A 15,811-nucleotide genomic window follows, 5' to 3' on the forward strand; every position below is an offset into this window, starting at 1 on the left:
GACAAATTAACCTTCATCTATTTAAAACAATAACAAAAAGAAAATATGTTTGCTTTTTTCATATCTATTGGAATTTAAAAGAGGAAAAAAATTGAGAAAGCTAACGGTACGCAGTGTTCCTAAGTGGCCTCCCTCCCAAGTACTGACTGCGCTCGACGCTGCTTAACTTCGGTGAACGGACGAGAACCGGTGTTTTCAGCGTGATATGGCCGTTGCCGAGAGTGCTAGTTAATAATTCGAATTTAAAGTAAGTGAGAGAAATTAACCTTCATCTTTATAAAACAATAACAAAATGAAGTATGTTTGCTTTTTTCATATCTGGTGGAATTTATAAGAGGAAACAAAAAGGAAAAAGCCAACGGCACGCAGTGTTCCCATGTACTGACTGCGCTCGACGCTGCTTAACTTCGGTGATCGGACGAGAACTGGTGTTTTCAGCGTGATATGGCCGTTGCCGAGAGTGCTAGTTAATAATTCGAATTTAAATTAAGTGAGACAAATTAACCTTCATCTATTTAAAACAATAACAAAAAGAAAATATGTTTGCTTTTTTCATATCTATTGGAATTTAAAAGAGGAAAAAAATTGAGAAAGCTAACGGTACGCTGTGTTCCTAAGTGGCCTCCCTCCCAAGTACTGACTGCGCTCGACGCTGATTAACTTCGGTGATCGGACGAGAACCGGTGTTTTCAGCGTGATATGGCCGTTGCCGAGAGTGCTAGTTAATAATTCGAATTTAAAGTAAGTGAGACAAATTAACCTTCATCTTTATAAAACAATATCAAAAAGAAGATATGTTTGCTTTTTTCATATCTATTGGAATTTAAAAGAGGAAAAAAATTGAGAAAGCTAACGGCACGCAGTGTTCCTAAGTGGTCTCCCTCCCAAGTACTGACTGCGCTCGACTCTGCTTAACTTCGGTGATCGGACGAGAACCGGTGTATTCAGCGTGATATGGCCGTTGCCGACAGTGCTAGTTAATAATTTGAATTTAATTAACCTTCATCCTTATAAAACAACTACAAAAAGAAGATATGTTTGCTTTTTCATATCTGGTGGAATTTAAAAGAGGAAACAAAAAGGGAAAAGCCAACGGCACGCAGTGTTCAAAAGTACTGACTGCGCTCGACGCTGCTTAACTTCGGTGATCGGACGAGAACCGGTGTTTTCAGCGTGATATGGCCGTTGCCGAGAGCGCTAGTTAATAATTCGAATTTATATTAAGTGAGACAAATTAACCTTCATCTTTTTAAAACAATATAAAAAAGAAAATATGTTTGCGTTTTTCATATCTATTGGAATTTAAAAGAGGAAAAAAAGTGAAAAAGCCAACGGGACGCACTGTTCCTAAGTGGTCTCCCTCCCAAGTACTGACTGCGCTCGACGCTGCTTAACTTCGTTTATCGGACGAGAACCGGTGTTTTCAGCGTGATATGGCCGTTGCCGAGAGTGCTGGTTAATAATTCGAATTTAAATTAAGTGAGACAAATTAACCTTCATCTTTTTAAAACAATAACAAAAAGAAAATATGTTTGCTTTTTTCATATCTATTGGATTTTAAAAGACAAAAAAAAAGTGAAAAAGCTAACGGCAAGCAGTGTTCCTAAGTGGCCTCCCTCCCAAGTACTGACTGCGCTCGACGCTGATTAACTTCGGTGATCGGACGAGAACCGGTGTTTTCAGCGTGATATGGCCGTTGCCGAGAGTGCTAGTTAATAATTCGAATTTAAAGTAAGTGAGACAAATTAACCTTCATCTTTATAAAACAATAATAAAATGAAGATATGTTTGCTTTTTTCATATCTGGTGGAATTTAAAAGAGGAAACAAAAAGGAAAAAGCCAACGGCACGCAGTGTTCGCAAGTACTGACTGCGCTCGACGCTGCTTAACTTCGGTGATCGGACGAGAACCGGTGTTTTCAGCGTGATATGGCCGTTGCCGAGAGTGCTAGTTAATAATTCGAATTTAAATTAAGTGAGACAAATTAACCTTCATCTTTTTAAAACAATAACAAAAAGAAAGTATGTTTGCTTTTTTCATATCTATTGGAATTTAAAAGACAAAAAAAAGTGAAAAAGCTAACGGCAAGCAGTGTTCCTAAGTGGCCTCCCTCCCAAGTACTGACTGCGCTCGACGCTGCTTAACTTCGGTGATCGGACGAGAACCGGTGTTTTCAGCGTGATATGGCCGTTGCCGAGAGTGCTAGTTAATAATTTGAATTTAATTAACCTTCATCTTTATAAAACAATAACAAAAAGAAGATATGTTTGTTTTTTCATATCTGGTGGAATTTAAGAGGAAACAAAAGTGAAAAAGCCAACGGCACGCAGTGTTCCCAAGTACTGACTGCGCTCGACGCTGCTTAACTTCGGTGATCGGACGAGAACCGGTGTTTTCAGCGTGATATGGCCGTTGCCGAGAGTGCTAGTTAATATTTCGAATTTAAATTAAGTGAGACAAATTAACCTTCATCTTTATAAAACAATATCAAAAAGAAGATATGTTTGCTTTTTTCATATCTATTGGAATTTAAAAGAGGAAAAAAATTGAGAAAGCTAACGGCACGCAGTGTTCCTAAGTGGTCTCCCTCCCAAGTACTGACTGCGCTCGACGCTGCTTAACTTCGGTTAACGAACGACAACCGGTGTAGTCAGCGTGATATGGCTGTTGCCGAGAGTGCTAGTTAATAATTTGTATCTAATTAACCTTCATCTTTATAAAACAATAACAAAAAGATGATATGTTTGCTTTTTTCATGTCTGGTGGAATTTAAAAGAGGAAACAAAAAGGAAAAAGCCAACGGCACGCAGTGTTCCCAAGTACTGACTGCGCTCGACGCTGCTTAACTTCGGTGATCGGACGAGAACCGGTGTTTTCAGCGTGATATGGCCGTTGCCGAGAGTGCTAGTTAATAATTCGAATTTAAAGTAAGTGAGACAAATTAACCTTCATCTTTATAAAACAATATCAAAAAGAAGATATGTTTGCTTTTTTCATATCTATTGGAATTTAAAAGAGGAAAAAAATTGAGAAAGCTAACGACACGCAGTGTTCCTAAGTGGTCTGCCTCCCAAGTACTGACTGCGCTCGACGCTGCTTAACTTCGGTTAACGAACGACAACCGGTGTAGTCAGCGTGATATGGCTGTTGCCGAGAGTGCTAGTTAATAATTTGAATCTAATTAACCTTCATCTTTATAAAACAATAACAAAAAGATGATATGTTTGCTTTTTTCATATCTGGTGGAATTTAAAAGAGGAAACAAAAAGGAAAAAGCCAACGGCACGCAGTGTTCCCAAGTACTGACTGCGCTCGACGCAGCTTAACTTCGGTGATCGGACGAGAACCGGTGTTTTCAGCGTGATATGGCCGTTGCCGAGAGTGCTAGTTAATAATTCGAATTTAAAGTAAGTGAGACAAATTAACCTTCATCTATTTAAAACAATAATAAAATGAAGATATGTTTGCTTTTTTCATATCTGGTGGAATTTAAAAGAGGAAACAAAAAGGAAAAAGCCAACGGCACGCAGTGTTCGCAAGTACTGACTGCGCTCGACGCTGCTTAACTTCGGTGATCGGACGAGAACCGGTGTTTTCAGCGTGATATGGCCGTTGCCGAGAGTGCTAGTTAATAATTCGAATTTAAAGTAAGTGAGACAAATTAACCTTCATCTATTTAAAACAATAACAAAAAGAAAATATGTTTGCTTTTTTCATATCTATTGGAATTTAAAAGAGGAAAAAAATTGAGAAAGCTAACGGTACGCAGTGTTCCTAAGTGGCCTCCCTCCCAAGTACTGACTGCGCTCGACGCTGCTTAACTTCGGTGAACGGACGAGAACCGGTGTTTTCAGCGTGATATGGCCGTTGCCGAGAGTGCTAGTTAATAATTCGAATTTAAAGTAAGTGAGAGAAATTAACCTTCATCTTTATAAAACAATAACAAAATGAAGTATGTTTGCTTTTTTCATATCTGGTGGAATTTATAAGAGGAAACAAAAAGGAAAAAGCCAACGGCACGCAGTGTTCCCATGTACTGACTGCGCTCGACGCTGCTTAACTTCGGTGATCGGACGAGAACTGGTGTTTTCAGCGTGATATGGCCGTTGCCGAGAGTGCTAGTTAATAATTCGAATTTAAATTAAGTGAGACAAATTAACCTTCATCTATTTAAAACAATAACAAAAAGAAAATATGTTTGCTTTTTTCATATCTATTGGAATTTAAAAGAGGAAACAAATTGAGAAAGCTAACGGTACGCTGTGTTCCTAAGTGGCCTCCCTCCCAAGTACTGACTGCGCTCGACGCTGATTAACTTCGGTGATCAGACGAAAACCGGTGTTTTCAGCGTGATATGGCCGTTGCCGAGAGTTATAGTTAATAATTCGAATTTAAAGTAAGTGAGACAAATTAACCTTCATCTTTATAAAACAATAATAAAATGAAGATATGTTTGCTTTTTTCATATCTGGTGGAATTTAAAAGAGGAAACAAAAAGGAAAAAGCCAACGGCACGCAGTGTTCGCAAGTACTGACTGCGCTCGACGCTGCTTAACTTCGGTGATCGGACGAGAACCGGTGTTTTCAGCGTGATATGGCCGTTGCCGAGAGTGCTAGTTAATAATTCGAATTTAAAGTAAGTGAGACAAATTAACCTTCATCTTTATAAAACAATATCAAAAAGAAGATATGTTTGCTTTTTTCATATCTATTGGAATTTAAAAGAGGAAAAAAATTGAGAAAGCTAACGACACGCAGTGTTCCTAAGTGGTCTCCCTCCCAAGTACTGACTGCGCTCGACGCTGCTTAACTTCGGTTAACGAACGACAACCGGTGTAGTCAGCGTGATATGGCTGTTGCCGAGAGTGCTAGTTAATAATTTGAATCTAATTAACCTTCATCTTTATAAAACAATAACAAAAAGATGATATGTTTGCTTTTTTCATATCTGGTGGAATTTAAAAGAGGAAACAAAAAGGAAAAAGCCAACGGCACGCAGTGTTCCCAAGTACTGACTGCGCTCGACGCAGCTTAACTTCGGTGATCGGACGAGAACCGGTGTTTTCAGCGTGATATGGCCGTTGCCGAGAGTGCTAGTTAATAATTCGAATTTAAAGTAAGTGAGACAAATTAACCTTCATCTATTTAAAACAATAATAAAATGAAGATATGTTTGCTTTTTTCATATCTGGTGGAATTTAAAAGAGGAAACAAAAAGGAAAAAGCCAACGGCACGCAGTGTTCGCAAGTACTGACTGCGCTCGACGCTGCTTAACTTCGGTGATCGGACGAGAACCGGTGTTTTCAGCGTGATATGGCCGTTGCCGAGAGTGCTAGTTAATAATTCGAATTTAAAGTAAGTGAGACAAATTAACCTTCATCTATTTAAAACAATAACAAAAAGAAAATATGTTTGCTTTTTTCATATCTATTGGAATTTAAAAGAGGAAAAAAATTGAGAAAGCTAACGGTACGCAGTGTTCCTAAGTGGCCTCCCTCCCAAGTACTGACTGCGCTCGACGCTGCTTAACTTCGGTGAACGGACGAGAACCGGTGTTTTCAGCGTGATATGGCCGTTGCCGAGAGTGCTAGTTAATAATTCGAATTTAAAGTAAGTGAGAGAAATTAACCTTCATCTTTATAAAACAATAACAAAATGAAGTATGTTTGCTTTTTTCATATCTGGTGGAATTTATAAGAGGAAACAAAAAGGAAAAAGCCAACGGCACGCAGTGTTCCCATGTACTGACTGCGCTCGACGCTGCTTAACTTCGGTGATCGGACGAGAACTGGTGTTTTCAGCGTGATATGGCCGTTGCCGAGAGTGCTAGTTAATATTTCGAATTTAAATTAAGTGAGACAAATTAACCTTCATCTATTTAAAACAATAACAAAAAGAAAATATGTTTGCTTTTTTCATATCTATTGGAATTTAAAAGAGGAAAAAAATTGAGAAAGCTAACGGTACGCTGTGTTCCTAAGTGGCCTCCCTCCCAAGTACTGACTGCGCTCGACGCTGATTAACTTCGGTGATCGGACGAGAACCGGTGTTTTCAGCGTGATATGGCCGTTGCCGAGAGTGCTAGTTAATAATTCGAATTTAAAGTAAGTGAGACAAATTAACCTTCATCTATTTAAAACAATAATAAAATGAAGATATGTTTGCTTTTTTCATATCTGGTGGAATTTAAAAGAGGAAACAAAAAGGAAAAAGCCAACGGCACGCAGTGTTCGCAAGTACTGACTGCGCTCGACGCTGCTTAACTTCGGTGATCGGACGAGAACCGGTGTTTTCAGCGTGATATGGCCGTTGCCGAGAGTGCTAGTTAATAATTTGAATTTAATTAACCTTCATCCTTATAAAACAACTACAAAAAGAAGATATGTTTGCTTTTTTCATATCTGGTGGAATTTAAAAGAGGAAACAAAAAGGGATTAGCCAACGGCACGCAGTGTTCAAAAGTACTGACTGCGCTCGATGCTGCTTAACTTCGGTGATCGGACGAGAACCGGTGTTTTCAGCGTGATATGGCCGTTGCCGAGAGCGCTAGTTAATAATTCGAATTTATATTAAGTGAGACAAATTAACCTTCATCTTTTTAAAACAATATAAAAAAGAAAATATGTTTGCGTTTTTCATATCTATTGGAATTTAAAAGAGGAAAAAAAGTGAAAAAGCCAACGGGACGCACTGTTCCTAAGTGGTCTCCCTCCCAAGTACTGACTGCGCTCGACGCTGCTTAACTTCGTTTATCGGACGAGAACCGGTGTTTTCAGCGTGATATGGCCGTTGCCGAGAGTGCTGGTTAATAATTCGAATTTAAATTAAGTGAGACAAATTAACCTTCATCTTTTTAAAACAATAACAAAAAGAAAATATGTTTGCTTTTTTCATATCTATTGGATTTTAAAAGACAAAAAAAAGTGAAAAAGCTAACGGCAAGCAGTGTTCCTAAGTGGCCTCCCTCCCAAGTACTGACTGCGCTCGACGCTGATTAACTTCGGTCATCGGACGAGAACCGGTGTTTTCAGCGTGATATGGCCGTTGCCGAGAGTGCTAGTTAATAATTCGAATTTAAAGTTAGTGAGACAAATTAACCTTCATCTTTATAAAACAATAATAAAATGAAGATATGTTTGCTTTTTTCATATCTGGTGGAATTTAAAAGAGGAAACAAAAAGGAAAAAGCCAACGGCACGCAGTGTTCGCAAGTACTGACGGCGCTCGACGCTGCTTAACTTCGGTGATCGGAAGAGAACCGGTGTTTTCAGCGTGATATGGCCGTTGCCGAGAGCGCTAGTTAATAATTCGAATTTAAATTAAGTGAGACAAATAACCTTCATCTTTTTAAAACAATAACAAAAAGAAAATATGTTTGCTTTTTTCATATCTATTGGAATTTAAAAGACAAAAAAGTGAAAAAGCTAACGGCAAGCAGTGTTCCTAAGTGGCCTCCCTCCCAAGTACTGACTGCGCTCGACGGTGCTTAACTTCGGTGAACGGACGAGAACCGGTGTTTTCAGCGTGATATGGCCGTTGCCGAGAGTGCTAGTTAATAATTCGAATTTAAAGTAAGTGAGAGAAATTAACCTTCATCTTTATAAAACAATAACAAAATGAAGTATGTTTGCTTTTTTCATATCTGGTGGAATTTATAAGAGGAAACAAAAAGGAAAAAGCCAACGGCACGCAGTGTTCCCATGTACTGACTGCGCTCGACGCTGCTTAACTTCGGTGATCGGACGAGAACTGGTGTTTTCAGCGTGATATGGCCGTTGCCGAGAGTGCTAGTTAATAATTCGAATTTAAATTAAGTGAGACAAATTAACCTTCATCTATTTAAAACAATAACAAAAAGAAAATATGTTTGCTTTTTTCATATCTATTGGAATTTAAAAGAGGAAACAAATTGAGAAAGCTAACGGTACGCTGTGTTCCTAAGTGGCCTCCCTCCCAAGTACTGACTGCGCTCGACGCTGATTAACTTCGGTGATCGGACGAGAACCGGTGTTTTCAGCGTGATATGGCCGTTGCCGAGAGTGCTAGTTAATAATTTGAATTTAATTAACCTTCATCTTTATAAAACAATAACAAAAAGAAGATATGTTTGTTTTTTCATATCTGGTGGAATTTAAGAGGAAACAAAAGTGAAAAAGCCAACGGCACGCAGTGTTCCCAAGTACTGACTGCGCTCGACGCTGCTTAACTTCGGTGATCGGACGAGAACCGGTGTTTTCAGCGTGATATGGCCGTTGCCGAGAGTGCTAGTTAATAATTCGAATGTAAATTAAGTGAGACAAATTAACCTTCATCTATTTAAAACAATAACAAAAAGAAAATATGTTTGCTTTTTTCATATCTATTGGAATTTAAAAGACAAAAAAAAAGTGAAAAAGCTAACGGCAAGCATTGTTCCTAAGTGGCCTCCCTCCCAAGTACTGACTGCGCTCGACGCTGATTAACTTCGGTGATCGGACGAGAACCGGTGTTTTCAGCTTGATATGGCCGTTGCCGAGAGTGCTAGTTAATAATTCGAATTTAAAGTAAGTGAGACAAATTAACCTTCATCTTTTTAAAACAATAACAAAAAGAAAGTATGTTTGCTTTTTTCATATCTATTGGAATTTAAAAGACAAAAAAAAGTGAAAAAACTAAAGGCAAGTAGTGTTCCTAAGTGGCCTCCCTCCCAAGTACTGACTGCGCTCGACGCTGCTTAACTTCGGTGATCGGACGAGAACCGGTGTTTTCAGCGTGATATGGCCGTTGCCGAGAGTGTTAGTTAATAATTTGAATTTAATTAACCTTCATCTTTATAAAAAAATAACAAAAAGAAGATATGTTTGTTTTTTCATATCTGGTGGAATTTAAGAGGAAACAAAAGTGAAAAAGCCAACGGCACGCAGTGTTCCCAAGTACTGACTGCGCTCGACGCTGCTTAACTTCGGTGATCGGACGAGAACCGGTGTTTTCAGCGTGATATGGCCGTTGCCGAGAGTGCTAGTTAATAATTCGAATTTAAAGTTAGTGAGACAAATTAACCTTCATCTTTATAAAACAATAATAAAATGAAGATATGTTTGCTTTTTTCATATCTGGTGGAATTTAAAAGAGGAAACAAAAAGGAAAAAGCCAACGGCACGCAGTGTTCGCAAGTACTGACGGCGCTCGACGCTGCTTAACTTCGGTGATCGGAAGAGAACCGGTGTTTTCAGCGTGATATGGCCGTTGCCGAGAGCGCTAGTTAATAATTCGAATTTAAATTAAGTGAGACAAATAACCTTCATCTTTTTAAAACAATAACAAAAAGAAAATATGTTTGCTTTTTTCATATCTATTGGAATTTAAAAGACAAAAAAAGTGAAAAAGCTAACGGCAAGCAGTGTTCCTAAGTGGCCTCCCTCCCAAGTACTGACTGCGCTCGACGCTGCTTAACTTCGGTGAACGGACGAGAACCGGTGTTTTCAGCGTGATATGGCCGTTGCCGAGAGTGCTAGTTAATAATTCGAATTTAAAGTAAGTGAGAGAAATTAACCTTCATCTTTATAAAACAATAACAAAATGAAGTATGTTTGCTTTTTTCATATCTGGTGGAATTTATAAGAGGAAACAAAAAGGAAAAAGCCAACGGCACGCAGTGTTCCCATGTACTGACTGCGCTCGACGCTGCTTAACTTCGGTGATCGGACGAGAACTGGTGTTTTCAGCGTGATATGGCCGTTGCCGAGAGTGCTAGTTAATAATTCGAATTTAAATTAAGTGAGACAAATTAACCTTCATCTATTTAAAACAATAACAAAAAGAAAATATGTTTGCTTTTTTCATATCTATTGGAATTTAAAAGAGGAAACAAATTGAGAAAGCTAACGGTACGCTGTGTTCCTAAGTGGCCTCCCTCCCAAGTACTGACTGCGCTCGACGCTGATTAACTTCGGTGATCAGACGAAAACCGGTGTTTTCAGCGTGATATGGCCGTTGCCGAGAGTTATAGTTAATAATTCGAATTTAAAGTAAGTGAGACAAATTAACCTTCATCTTTATAAAACAATAATAAAATGAAGATATGTTTGCTTTTTTCATATCTGGTGGAATTTAAAAGAGGAAACAAAAAGGAAAAAGCCAACGGCACGCAGTGTTCGCAAGTACTGACTGCGCTCGACGCTGCTTAACTTCGGTGATCGGACGAGAACCGGTGTTTTCAGCGTGATATGGCCGTTGCCGAGAGTGCTAGTTAATAATTCGAATTTAAAGTAAGTGAGACAAATTAACCTTCATCTTTATAAAACAATATCAAAAAGAAGATATGTTTGCTTTTTTCATATCTATTGGAATTTAAAAGAGGAAAAAAATTGAGAAAGCTAACGGCACGCAGTGTTCCTAAGTGGTCTCCCTCCCAAGTACTGACTGCGCTCGACGCTGCTTAACTTCGGTTAACGAACGACAACCGGTGTAGTCAGCGTGATATGGCTGTTGCCGAGAGTGCTAGTTAATAATTTGAATCTAATTAACCTTCATCTTTATAAAACAATAACAAAAAGATGATATGTTTGCTTTTTTCATATCTGGTGGAATTTAAAAGAGGAAACAAAAAGGAAAAAGCCAACGGCACGCAGTGTTCCCAAGTACTGACTACGCTCGACGCAGCTTAACTTCGGTGATCGGACGAGAACCGGTGTTTTCAGCGTGATATGGCCGTTGCCGAGAGTGCTAGTTAATAATTCGAATTTAAAGTAAGTGAGACAAATTAACCTTCATCTATTTAAAACAATAATAAAATGAAGATATGTTTGCTTTTTTCATATCTGGTGGAATTTAAAAGAGGAAACAAAAAGGAAAAAGCCAACGGCACGCAGTGTTCGCAAGTACTGACTGCGCTCGACGCTGCTTAACTTCGGTGATCGGACGAGAACCGGTGTTTTCAGCGTGATATGGCCGTTGCCGAGAGTGCTAGTTAATAATTCGAGTTTAAAGTAAGTGAGACAAATTAACCTTCATCTATTTAAAACAATAACAAGAAGAAAATATGTTTGCTTTTTTCATATCTATTGGAATTTAAAAGAGGAAAAAAATTGAGAAAGCTAACGGTACGCAGTGTTCCTAAGTGGCCTCCCTCCCAAGTACTGACTGCGCTCGACGCTGCTTAACTTCGGTGAACGGACGAGAACCGGTGTTTTCAGCGTGATATGGCCGTTGCCGAGAGTGCTAGTTAATAATTCGAATTTAAAGTAAGTGAGTGAAATTAACCTTCATCTTTATAAAACAATAACAAAATGAAGTATGTTTGCTTTTTTCATATCTGGTGGAATTTATAAGAGGAAACAAAAAGGAAAAAGCCAACGGCACGCAGTGTTCCCATGTACTGACTGCGCTCGACGCTGCTTAACTTCGGTGATCGGACGAGAACTGGTGTTTTCAGCGTGATATGGCCGTTGCCGAGAGTGCTAGTTAATAATTCGAATTTAAAGTAAGTGAGACAAATTAACCTTCATCTATTTAAAACAATAATAAAATGAAGATATGTTTGCTTTTTTCATATCTGGTGGAATTTAAAAGAGGAAACAAAAAGGAAAAAGCCAACGGCACGCAGTGTTCGCAAGTACTGACTGCGCTCGACGCTGCTTAACTTCGGTGATCGGACGAGAACCGGTGTTTTCAGCGTGATATGGCCATTGCCGAGAGTGCTAGTTAATAATTCGAGTTTAAAGTAAGTGAGACAAATTAACCTTCATCTATTTAAAACAATAACAAGAAGAAAATATGTTTGCTTTTTTCATATCTATTGGAATTTAAAAGAGGAAAAAAATTGAGAAAGCTAACGGTACGCAGTGTTCCTAAGTGGCCTCCCTCCCAAGTACTGACTGCGCTCGACGCTGATTAACTTCGGTTATCGGACGAGAACCGGTGTAGTCAGCGTGATATGGCTGTTGCCGAGAGTGCTAGTTAATAATTTGAATCTAATTAACCTTCATCTTTATAAAACAATAACAAAAAGATGATATGTTTGCTTTTTTCATATCTGGTGGAATTTAAAAGAGGAAACAAAAAGGAAAAAGCCAACGGCACGCAGTGTTCCCAAGTACTGACTGCGCTCGACGCAGCTTAACTTCGGTGATCGGACGAGAACCGGTGTTTTCAGCGTGATATGGCCGTTGCCGAGAGTGCTAGTCAATAATTCGAATTTAAAGTAAGTGAGACAAATTAACCTTCATCTTTATAAAACAATAATAAAATGAAGATATGTTTGCTTTTTTCATATCTGGTGGAGTTTAAAAGAGGAAACAAAAAGGAAAAAGCCAACGGCACGCAGTGTTCCCAAGTACTGACTGCGCTCGACGCTGCTTAACTTCGGTGATCGGACGAGAACCGGTGTTTTCAGCGTGATATGGCCGTTGCCGAGAGTGCTAGTTAATAATTCGAATTTAAAGTAAGTGAGACAAATTAACCTTCATCTTTTTAAAACAATAACAAAAAGAAAATATGTTTGCTTTTTTCATATCTATTGGAATTTAAAAGAGGAAAAAAATTGAGAAAGCTAACGGTACGCTGTGTTCCTAAGTGGTCTCCCTCCCAAGTACTGACTGCGCTCGACGCTGCTTAACTTCGGTTATCGGACGAGAACCGGTGTTTTCAGCGTGATATGGCCGTTGCCGAGAGTGCTAGTTAATAATTCGAATTTAAAGTAAGTGAGAGAAATTAACCTTCATCTTTATAAAACAATAACAAAATGAAGTATGTTTGCTTTTTTCATATCTGGTGGAATTTATAAGAGGAAACAAAAAGGAAAAAGCCAACGGCACGCAGTGTTCCCATGTACTGACTGCGCTCGACACTGCTTAACTTCGGTGATCGGACGAGAACCGGTGTTTTCAGCGTGATATGGCCGTTGCCGAGAGTGCTAGTTAATAATTCGAATTTAAATTAAGTGAGACAAATTAACCTTCATCTATTTAAAACAATAACAAAAAGAAAATATGTTTGCTTTTTTCATATCTATTGGAATTTAAAAGAGGAAAAAAATTGAGAAAGCTAACGGTACGCTGTGTTCCTAAGTGGCCTCCCTCCCAAGTACTGACTGCGCTCGACGCTGATTAACTTCGGTGATCAGACGAAAACCGGTGTTTTCAGCGTGATATGGCCGTTGCCGAGAGTGCTAGTTAATAATTCGAATTTAAAGTAAGTGAGAGAAATTAACCTTCATCTTTATAAAACAATAACAAAATGAAGTATGTTTGCTTTTTTCATATCTGGTGGAATTTATAAGAGGAAACAAAAAGGAAAAAGCCAACGGCACGCAGTGTTCCCAAGTACTGACTGCGCTCGACGCTGCTTAACTTCGGTGATCGGACGAGAACCGGTGTTTTCAGCGTGATATGGCCGTTGCCGAGAGTGCTAGTCAATAATTCGAATTTAAAGTAAGTGAGACAAATTAACCTTCATCTTTATAAAACAATAATAAAATGAAGATATGTTTGCTTTTTTCATATCTGGTGGAATTTAAAAGAGGAAACAAAAAGGAAAAAGCCAACGGCACGCAGTGTTCCCAAGTACTGACTGCGCTCGACGCTGCTTAACTTCGGTGATCGGACGAGAACCGGTGTTTTCAGCGTGATATGGCCGTTGCCGAGAGTGCTAGTTAATAATTCGAATTTAAAGTAAGTGAGACAAATTAACCTTCATCTTTTTAAAACAATAACAAAAAGAAAATATGTTTGCTTTTTTCATATCTATTAGAATTTAAAAGAGGAAAAAAATTGAGAAAGCTAACGGTACGCTGTCTTCCTAAGTGGTCTCCCTCCCAAGTACTGACTGCGCTCGACGCTGCTTAACTTCGGTTATCGGACGAGAACCGGTGTAGTCAGCGTGATATGGCTGTTGCCGAGAGTGCTAGTTAATAATTTGAATCTAATTAAACTTCATCTTTATAAAACAATAACAAAAAAGATATGTTTGCTTTTTTCATATCTGGTGGAATTTAAAAGAGGAAACAAAAAGGAAAAAGCCAACGGCACGCAGTGTTCCCAAGTACTGACTGCGCTCGACGCTGTTTAACTTCGGTGATCGGACGAGAACCGGTGTATTCAGCGTGATATGGCCGTTTCCGACAGTGCTAGTTAATAATTTGAATTTAATTAACCTTCATCCTTATAAAACAACTACAAAAAGAAGATATGTTTGCTTTTTTCATATCTGGTGGAATTTAAAAGAGGAAACAAAAAGGGAAAAGCCAACGGCACGCAGTGTTCAAAAGTACTGACTGCGCTCGACGCTGCTTAACTTCGGTGATCGGACGAGAACCGGTGTTTTCAGCGTGATATGGCCGTTGCCGAGAGCGCTAGTTAATAATTCGAATTTAAATTAAGTGAGACAAATTAACCTTCATCTTTTTAAAACAATATAAAAAAGAAAATATGTTTGCGTTTTTCATATCTATTGGAATTTAAAAGAGGAAAAAAAGTGAAAAAGCCAACGGGACGCACTGTTCCTAAGTGGTCTCCCTCCCAAGTACTGACTGCGCTCGACGCTGCTTAACTTCGGTGATCGGACGAGAACCGGTGTATTCAGCGTGATATGGCCGTTGCCGACAGTGCTAGTTAATATTTTGAATTTAATTAACCTTCATCTTTATAAAACAATAACAAAAAGAAGATATGTTTGCTTTTTTCATATCTGGTGGAAATTAAAAGAGGAAACAAAAAAAAAGCCAACGGCACGCAGTGTTCAAAAGTACTGACTGCGCTCGACGCTGCTTAACTTCGGTGTTCGGACGAGAACCGGTGTTTTCAGCGTGATATGGCCGTTGCCGAGAGCGCTAGTTAATAATTCGAATTTAAATTAAGTGAGACAAATAACCTTCATCTTTTTAAAACAATAACAAAAAGAAAATATGTTTGCTTTTTTCATATCTATTGGAATTTAAAAGACAAAAAAAGTGAAAAAGCTAACGGCAAGCAGTGTTCCTAAGTGGCCTCCCTCCCAAGTACTGACTGCGCTCGACGCTGCTTAACTTCGGTGAACGGACGAGAACCGGTGTTTTCAGCGTGATATGGCCGTTGCCGAGAGTGCTAGTTAATAATTCGAATTTAAAGTAAGTGAGAGAAATTAACCTTCATCTTTATAAAACAATAACAAAATGAAGTATGTTTGCTTTTTTCATATCTGGTGGAATTTATAAGAGGAAACAAAAAGGAAAAAGCCAACGGCACGCAGTGTTCCCATGTACTGACTGCGCTCGACACTGCTTAACTTCGGTGATCGGACGAGAACCGGTGTTTTCAGCGTGATATGGCCGTTGCCGAGAGTGCTAGTTAATAATTCGAATTTAAATTAAGTGAGACAAATTAACCTTCATCTATTTAAAACAATAACAAAAAGAAAATATGTTTGCTTTTTTCATATCTATTGGAATTTAAAAGAGGAAAAAAATTGAGAAAGCTAACGGTACGCTGTGTTCCTAAGTAGTCTCCCTCCCAAGTACTGACTGCGCTCGACGCTGCTTAACTTCGGTTATCGGACGAGAACCGGTGTAGTCAGCGTGATATGGCTGTTGCCGAGAGTGCTAGTTAATAATTTGAATCTAATTAAACTTCATCTTTATAAAACAATAACAAAAAAGATATGTTTGCTTTTTTCATATCTGGTGGAATTTAAAAGAGGAAACAAAAAGGAAAAAGCCAACGGCACGCAGTGTTCCCAAGTACTGACTGCGCTCGACGCTGCTTAACTTCGGTGATCGGACGAGAACCGGTGTTTTCAGCGTGATATGGCCATTGCCGAGAGTGCTAGTTAATAATTCGAATTTAAAGTAAGTGAGA

General features: G+C 38.8%; 63 pseudogenes; all 63 read right to left on the bottom strand.

The window, feature by feature from the left end:
• Nucleotides 1-98: 98 nt before the first annotated feature.
• LOC149591461 (5S ribosomal RNA) lies at nucleotides 99-217 on the bottom strand (annotated as a pseudogene).
• A 136-nt stretch (nucleotides 218-353) lies between these two features.
• On the bottom strand, nucleotides 354-456 carry LOC149591462 (5S ribosomal RNA; annotated as a pseudogene).
• Nucleotides 457-592: 136 nt separating this feature from the next.
• On the bottom strand, nucleotides 593-711 carry LOC149591463 (5S ribosomal RNA; annotated as a pseudogene).
• Nucleotides 712-847: 136 nt separating this feature from the next.
• On the bottom strand, nucleotides 848-966 carry LOC149591464 (5S ribosomal RNA; annotated as a pseudogene).
• Nucleotides 967-1,087: 121 nt separating this feature from the next.
• LOC149591465 (5S ribosomal RNA) lies at nucleotides 1,088-1,190 on the bottom strand (annotated as a pseudogene).
• A 136-nt stretch (nucleotides 1,191-1,326) lies between these two features.
• On the bottom strand, nucleotides 1,327-1,445 carry LOC149591466 (5S ribosomal RNA; annotated as a pseudogene).
• Nucleotides 1,446-1,582: 137 nt separating this feature from the next.
• LOC149591467 (5S ribosomal RNA) lies at nucleotides 1,583-1,701 on the bottom strand (annotated as a pseudogene).
• A 137-nt stretch (nucleotides 1,702-1,838) lies between these two features.
• LOC149591468 (5S ribosomal RNA) lies at nucleotides 1,839-1,941 on the bottom strand (annotated as a pseudogene).
• Nucleotides 1,942-2,077: 136 nt separating this feature from the next.
• On the bottom strand, nucleotides 2,078-2,196 carry LOC149591469 (5S ribosomal RNA; annotated as a pseudogene).
• Nucleotides 2,197-2,315: 119 nt separating this feature from the next.
• On the bottom strand, nucleotides 2,316-2,418 carry LOC149591470 (5S ribosomal RNA; annotated as a pseudogene).
• Nucleotides 2,419-2,554: 136 nt separating this feature from the next.
• Nucleotides 2,555-2,673, bottom strand: LOC149591471 (5S ribosomal RNA; annotated as a pseudogene).
• A 122-nt stretch (nucleotides 2,674-2,795) lies between these two features.
• On the bottom strand, nucleotides 2,796-2,898 carry LOC149591472 (5S ribosomal RNA; annotated as a pseudogene).
• A 377-nt stretch (nucleotides 2,899-3,275) lies between these two features.
• Nucleotides 3,276-3,378, bottom strand: LOC149591473 (5S ribosomal RNA; annotated as a pseudogene).
• Nucleotides 3,379-3,515: 137 nt separating this feature from the next.
• Nucleotides 3,516-3,618, bottom strand: LOC149591474 (5S ribosomal RNA; annotated as a pseudogene).
• A 136-nt stretch (nucleotides 3,619-3,754) lies between these two features.
• LOC149591475 (5S ribosomal RNA) lies at nucleotides 3,755-3,873 on the bottom strand (annotated as a pseudogene).
• A 136-nt stretch (nucleotides 3,874-4,009) lies between these two features.
• On the bottom strand, nucleotides 4,010-4,112 carry LOC149591476 (5S ribosomal RNA; annotated as a pseudogene).
• A 136-nt stretch (nucleotides 4,113-4,248) lies between these two features.
• LOC149591477 (5S ribosomal RNA) lies at nucleotides 4,249-4,367 on the bottom strand (annotated as a pseudogene).
• A 137-nt stretch (nucleotides 4,368-4,504) lies between these two features.
• LOC149591478 (5S ribosomal RNA) lies at nucleotides 4,505-4,607 on the bottom strand (annotated as a pseudogene).
• Nucleotides 4,608-4,984: 377 nt separating this feature from the next.
• On the bottom strand, nucleotides 4,985-5,087 carry LOC149591479 (5S ribosomal RNA; annotated as a pseudogene).
• Nucleotides 5,088-5,224: 137 nt separating this feature from the next.
• Nucleotides 5,225-5,327, bottom strand: LOC149591480 (5S ribosomal RNA; annotated as a pseudogene).
• Nucleotides 5,328-5,463: 136 nt separating this feature from the next.
• LOC149591481 (5S ribosomal RNA) lies at nucleotides 5,464-5,582 on the bottom strand (annotated as a pseudogene).
• Nucleotides 5,583-5,718: 136 nt separating this feature from the next.
• Nucleotides 5,719-5,821, bottom strand: LOC149591482 (5S ribosomal RNA; annotated as a pseudogene).
• Nucleotides 5,822-5,957: 136 nt separating this feature from the next.
• LOC149591483 (5S ribosomal RNA) lies at nucleotides 5,958-6,076 on the bottom strand (annotated as a pseudogene).
• A 137-nt stretch (nucleotides 6,077-6,213) lies between these two features.
• LOC149591484 (5S ribosomal RNA) lies at nucleotides 6,214-6,316 on the bottom strand (annotated as a pseudogene).
• A 122-nt stretch (nucleotides 6,317-6,438) lies between these two features.
• LOC149591485 (5S ribosomal RNA) lies at nucleotides 6,439-6,541 on the bottom strand (annotated as a pseudogene).
• Nucleotides 6,542-6,677: 136 nt separating this feature from the next.
• LOC149591486 (5S ribosomal RNA) lies at nucleotides 6,678-6,796 on the bottom strand (annotated as a pseudogene).
• Nucleotides 6,797-6,932: 136 nt separating this feature from the next.
• LOC149591487 (5S ribosomal RNA) lies at nucleotides 6,933-7,051 on the bottom strand (annotated as a pseudogene).
• A 137-nt stretch (nucleotides 7,052-7,188) lies between these two features.
• On the bottom strand, nucleotides 7,189-7,291 carry LOC149591488 (5S ribosomal RNA; annotated as a pseudogene).
• Nucleotides 7,292-7,424: 133 nt separating this feature from the next.
• Nucleotides 7,425-7,543, bottom strand: LOC149591489 (5S ribosomal RNA; annotated as a pseudogene).
• Nucleotides 7,544-7,679: 136 nt separating this feature from the next.
• Nucleotides 7,680-7,782, bottom strand: LOC149591490 (5S ribosomal RNA; annotated as a pseudogene).
• A 136-nt stretch (nucleotides 7,783-7,918) lies between these two features.
• LOC149591491 (5S ribosomal RNA) lies at nucleotides 7,919-8,037 on the bottom strand (annotated as a pseudogene).
• Nucleotides 8,038-8,156: 119 nt separating this feature from the next.
• LOC149591492 (5S ribosomal RNA) lies at nucleotides 8,157-8,259 on the bottom strand (annotated as a pseudogene).
• Nucleotides 8,260-8,396: 137 nt separating this feature from the next.
• LOC149591493 (5S ribosomal RNA) lies at nucleotides 8,397-8,515 on the bottom strand (annotated as a pseudogene).
• Nucleotides 8,516-8,651: 136 nt separating this feature from the next.
• On the bottom strand, nucleotides 8,652-8,770 carry LOC149591494 (5S ribosomal RNA; annotated as a pseudogene).
• A 119-nt stretch (nucleotides 8,771-8,889) lies between these two features.
• On the bottom strand, nucleotides 8,890-8,992 carry LOC149591495 (5S ribosomal RNA; annotated as a pseudogene).
• Nucleotides 8,993-9,129: 137 nt separating this feature from the next.
• Nucleotides 9,130-9,232, bottom strand: LOC149591496 (5S ribosomal RNA; annotated as a pseudogene).
• A 134-nt stretch (nucleotides 9,233-9,366) lies between these two features.
• LOC149591497 (5S ribosomal RNA) lies at nucleotides 9,367-9,485 on the bottom strand (annotated as a pseudogene).
• Nucleotides 9,486-9,621: 136 nt separating this feature from the next.
• LOC149591498 (5S ribosomal RNA) lies at nucleotides 9,622-9,724 on the bottom strand (annotated as a pseudogene).
• A 136-nt stretch (nucleotides 9,725-9,860) lies between these two features.
• Nucleotides 9,861-9,979, bottom strand: LOC149591499 (5S ribosomal RNA; annotated as a pseudogene).
• Nucleotides 9,980-10,116: 137 nt separating this feature from the next.
• LOC149591500 (5S ribosomal RNA) lies at nucleotides 10,117-10,219 on the bottom strand (annotated as a pseudogene).
• A 136-nt stretch (nucleotides 10,220-10,355) lies between these two features.
• Nucleotides 10,356-10,474, bottom strand: LOC149591501 (5S ribosomal RNA; annotated as a pseudogene).
• Nucleotides 10,475-10,596: 122 nt separating this feature from the next.
• LOC149591502 (5S ribosomal RNA) lies at nucleotides 10,597-10,699 on the bottom strand (annotated as a pseudogene).
• Nucleotides 10,700-10,836: 137 nt separating this feature from the next.
• Nucleotides 10,837-10,939, bottom strand: LOC149591503 (5S ribosomal RNA; annotated as a pseudogene).
• Nucleotides 10,940-11,075: 136 nt separating this feature from the next.
• LOC149591504 (5S ribosomal RNA) lies at nucleotides 11,076-11,194 on the bottom strand (annotated as a pseudogene).
• A 136-nt stretch (nucleotides 11,195-11,330) lies between these two features.
• On the bottom strand, nucleotides 11,331-11,433 carry LOC149591505 (5S ribosomal RNA; annotated as a pseudogene).
• A 137-nt stretch (nucleotides 11,434-11,570) lies between these two features.
• Nucleotides 11,571-11,673, bottom strand: LOC149591506 (5S ribosomal RNA; annotated as a pseudogene).
• Nucleotides 11,674-11,809: 136 nt separating this feature from the next.
• LOC149591507 (5S ribosomal RNA) lies at nucleotides 11,810-11,928 on the bottom strand (annotated as a pseudogene).
• A 122-nt stretch (nucleotides 11,929-12,050) lies between these two features.
• LOC149591508 (5S ribosomal RNA) lies at nucleotides 12,051-12,153 on the bottom strand (annotated as a pseudogene).
• Nucleotides 12,154-12,290: 137 nt separating this feature from the next.
• Nucleotides 12,291-12,393, bottom strand: LOC149591509 (5S ribosomal RNA; annotated as a pseudogene).
• Nucleotides 12,394-12,529: 136 nt separating this feature from the next.
• LOC149591510 (5S ribosomal RNA) lies at nucleotides 12,530-12,648 on the bottom strand (annotated as a pseudogene).
• A 136-nt stretch (nucleotides 12,649-12,784) lies between these two features.
• LOC149591511 (5S ribosomal RNA) lies at nucleotides 12,785-12,887 on the bottom strand (annotated as a pseudogene).
• Nucleotides 12,888-13,023: 136 nt separating this feature from the next.
• On the bottom strand, nucleotides 13,024-13,142 carry LOC149591512 (5S ribosomal RNA; annotated as a pseudogene).
• A 136-nt stretch (nucleotides 13,143-13,278) lies between these two features.
• Nucleotides 13,279-13,381, bottom strand: LOC149591513 (5S ribosomal RNA; annotated as a pseudogene).
• A 137-nt stretch (nucleotides 13,382-13,518) lies between these two features.
• On the bottom strand, nucleotides 13,519-13,621 carry LOC149591514 (5S ribosomal RNA; annotated as a pseudogene).
• A 136-nt stretch (nucleotides 13,622-13,757) lies between these two features.
• LOC149591515 (5S ribosomal RNA) lies at nucleotides 13,758-13,876 on the bottom strand (annotated as a pseudogene).
• Nucleotides 13,877-13,996: 120 nt separating this feature from the next.
• On the bottom strand, nucleotides 13,997-14,099 carry LOC149591516 (5S ribosomal RNA; annotated as a pseudogene).
• A 122-nt stretch (nucleotides 14,100-14,221) lies between these two features.
• Nucleotides 14,222-14,324, bottom strand: LOC149591517 (5S ribosomal RNA; annotated as a pseudogene).
• A 136-nt stretch (nucleotides 14,325-14,460) lies between these two features.
• Nucleotides 14,461-14,579, bottom strand: LOC149591518 (5S ribosomal RNA; annotated as a pseudogene).
• Nucleotides 14,580-14,698: 119 nt separating this feature from the next.
• LOC149591519 (5S ribosomal RNA) lies at nucleotides 14,699-14,801 on the bottom strand (annotated as a pseudogene).
• Nucleotides 14,802-14,935: 134 nt separating this feature from the next.
• Nucleotides 14,936-15,054, bottom strand: LOC149591520 (5S ribosomal RNA; annotated as a pseudogene).
• Nucleotides 15,055-15,190: 136 nt separating this feature from the next.
• Nucleotides 15,191-15,293, bottom strand: LOC149591521 (5S ribosomal RNA; annotated as a pseudogene).
• A 136-nt stretch (nucleotides 15,294-15,429) lies between these two features.
• On the bottom strand, nucleotides 15,430-15,548 carry LOC149591522 (5S ribosomal RNA; annotated as a pseudogene).
• A 120-nt stretch (nucleotides 15,549-15,668) lies between these two features.
• On the bottom strand, nucleotides 15,669-15,771 carry LOC149591523 (5S ribosomal RNA; annotated as a pseudogene).
• Nucleotides 15,772-15,811: the final 40 nt, after the last annotated feature.

The sequence above is a fragment of the Phalangium opilio genome, unplaced genomic scaffold (assembly GCF_054372755.1).
Source record: "Phalangium opilio isolate 3A_F unplaced genomic scaffold, DU_Popi_V2 ptg000505l_1, whole genome shotgun sequence".
Lineage (NCBI taxonomy): Eukaryota > Metazoa > Arthropoda > Arachnida > Opiliones > Phalangiidae > Phalangium > Phalangium opilio.